Here is a 3,735-nt window from a genome sequence, read left to right on the forward strand (position 1 = left end):
ACCTTCTAGTGTAGACGTTAACTAAACATATGTATCTGGAATACTCTTACCTGATAATTGATTGATCGATGCAGTTGTATAAAATTTATCTCAACCCCAGAAAATTGCTTATAATTAAAGGTTTTAAACATTTGCATATTTGCATGTACGAACCAATCCCACACATGGGAATATGAAAATGTCAGTTCAAATATCCAAGAATCAAACAATTCCTCTTATCACACGCTTCTCTAAAGATTTAGATAAAAATTGAGAAAAACAAAAGAAAAGTAAACAAATAAACAATTCCTAAAACTGAAAAACTGAATAAATGATTTATGTATAAATGTTTGAAGCACATATAGTCTATATTCATGCTTTGAAATTTGACGCAAATATAAACTCTAATTACGTTACAAAAGTTAAACAAAATTGTCTTTAACTACTTAAAAATCATAAAAGAATAATAGATAACTCCAAATCATATGTGTATTTATTTGAATGTTAAAAGCAATTTTGATTTTGGAGTGCAGAATGAACAGGTACTAATAATTGGGTTGCTTGAATTGGATAAATTGTGTGATTGAGGCAAAATATGAAGGTACGAACCAGCTTGCATGTCCTTCAACTCATTTGAATTCTCCATTCATGTATTTAGTGTTTTAGTTCAAATGTGGACCATGCCATTAATAATCAACTCATTTCCAGGTCCCAATCGCCATCATTCTCATCCTCAAATTATTTCAAATAATTTCCCTTCATCATACATTATTTTAGTTTTTCCAATTACAAGTTTGTGGGTCATATATACACACACCAACATACGTCACTAATGAACAAATTATTGGATATAAAAGTTTTCAATGGAAGCATGCGCGAGTTAGACGGGCTTTTAATTCAATCCAGTATTTTATTTTAAATGGATAGGATTTTTGTTTTTAGTGTTTTTTTCCAATTTTAAAAAAAATATAACAAAAAAAAAATCAAAACTAAAATAATGGTTGGAGATTCCATATCGACTAGAGATAAGAAAAATTCATGATATATAAGTGGGTACAAACGTTACCTTATACGGTTTTATGAGATTATGTTAGACTCAAAATCTACTTCTTAATATGATATCAGAACGATGTTGGAGATCCTACTTCTAGAGATAAGAAAATTTCATTATATATAAGTGAAGGTAAATCTTACCTTATAAGTCAGTTTTATGAGCTTAATATGGTATCAGAACGGTGTTGGAGATCCCACTTCAACTAGGAATAAAAAAAAATTATTATTTATTATATATAATAATATAAGTGAATGTAAATCTTACCTTATAAATCAGTTTTATGAGGTTCACTTAGACTTAAAGTTCACTTCTTAATAATAATTTTTATAATTTTCTCTCATTTATACTTAGTTGTGAATTATTGGTCGCCAATTAATTTGAAAAAAGTTCAGTCACATTTTAAATTTTCAAACAAAATAGATGATCATGTCATCTGCAATAAAATCCAGAGCTGAATTGGGAAGAAAGAGAGATATAGAACTGCTATATGTACAGCTGGTTATGTTCTATCGATTATTTAATGCAAACGCAATATTTAATTAATTTGTAGGGCAGAGGAAGTTTTGAAGTTGATTATTAAATTTGAATTGAAGATTAAACTCGTAAGATAAGTTATGGGTCAATGCTATATTAATTAGTTTAATTGATTTTTCTACCGGATTTTGAGCATGTTTAAAACAATATTTGAGATAGCTTGTAGTTTAATTGTAAGTTAGTTAATTTTATCATGAGTTTTTTATTTATGGAAACATTTGCAAACATTCTCCAGTTAGCTTATAATTTACATATAGTTCAGAGCTTAATATTTGTAATTAAGATTAAAATTGTTGGAATATAATTAAGATGAATTAATTGATTTTAATTAAAATAAATAAATAAAAATTCCTTTTACTTTTTACTTGAGTTTCTCTATAAAAATAACGAGAGATAAATTATATGTAATGCATGTATAGGAAAAATTATATTTAACACTATCATAAGGTAACATAATATTTAAAAACTTTTAATTTTATCTATAATTTTTTTATAAATATTCTTAAAAATACTTTATTAAAGAAATAACTCGATTTTTTTATATTGATTGAATTCTTTAAATTTATATTTATTTTTAATCATAACAATTTGAGTGAGATTTTCTCACTATTTTAAATATTTAGATTGTTCACACTTAACATACAAATGTAATTATACAAACTGTTTTCTGGTGTGTTCTTCTAATATCTTAGTGAGTTTCAGGAAAAGTTTGCACGACTAATGTATATATTTATAGAAAACTTATGGTATTAGGATGCATACAATATCAATTCACACAAGAACCTGCTTCACATTTTATCTATCATTTCTAATATTGTAGCTTTCTTAGTGCTCAAAGTCTATTAATCTCTTCATAAAGCATTTTGTTTTAAAGTTCATTTGAGCTTGTGACTGCAGCTTTCTTGGACTGGTGGCAGGGTAGTTCATTTATGCTTTGAAAAAGCTTATAGGTTTAAATCCTCTCAATAGGGAGTTTGGGGAACATAGTGTGATCTTTACATGCTCAACTTTTGTTATGTTGGTGGTTCTTTTTTACCTATATAAAAAACTTTCCGGTTATATATCATTATGCAACTTGATATTTCAGTTAGGCTGACATTTTAAGTAACAACAATCATTTGTCACCACATGAAAAAAAAATATTATTAAAAAAAAAAGAATATGCTATGCTGATGGTTTTTGTTAAGTATCATATGTGTTTTTGTTTTGCTTTGAGACTTTTAACCTATATTTTGTATATAGGTTGAATCATCTCTTAAATACTTCTATTAATTCAATTAATTCATTGTCGATAAAAAAACACACAAATGTAATCATTTGAGATATGATTTTTTTAAAAAAAATTATAAAAATACATAAATTATACGTGAAATACTATATAAACAAAAATTAAGTCAATAATTTGAAAGGAATATGGAAATATATCGCCTAATGTAATTGATTAAAAAAAATTAATATTAAAATTTTATGTAAGTATATCCTCAATTAAGTAAAATTCCTCTGAAAAATTTATTAGAAAACAGAATACTAATCCTAGAAAGTTCTTGAAGATCAATGGTAAAGAACAAGAAAATGTCTTTAAGTATATAAAATTCTTATCTTTTGAAATAATGGAAAAGCTTTTATATAAAAACTAAGAGTTAATACATTATTTAGTAACTGGATTACTTTCAACTTAATTGAATTTGAAAATTTAATAACTACAACCTAATCAATTATTTTTTGATACAATTGATTATTTATAAAGCTTGTGTGTGAAGTAAGCTTCAAGTAATCAATTATTACTCAAAATGCATAAAACTAAAACAAATCGCATAACTAATAGATAAACACAACATTCACAAGGTCTTATGACTCTAGGACAACAAACGTTTTTCTAGCTTACTTATGATATTTTTGTTTCCTCTCATTTATAGTCTCATAAAAATATTGTTTGAATACTTATAATCTTTTTAACAACCCTTAGTAGGTATCTTAAGGATAAAATTAAAAGAGAAAAGAGATGTTAACATTGAATTAATGAGACACAATTACTCTACCATAGTTAATTGTCCACCTCTCCATCTAACAAAATTCTCATACTACCTAATAATAGATCTCCATGTTTATGTTCTTCTCCAATTGGCATCAATAGGAATTTTCAAATAAAAAAAAGGAAATGATAAAAT

Source organism: Phaseolus vulgaris, chromosome 8, assembly GCF_051622355.1.
Source record: "Phaseolus vulgaris cultivar YP4 chromosome 8, ASM5162235v1, whole genome shotgun sequence".
Classification (NCBI taxonomy): Eukaryota; Viridiplantae; Streptophyta; class Magnoliopsida; order Fabales; family Fabaceae; genus Phaseolus; species Phaseolus vulgaris.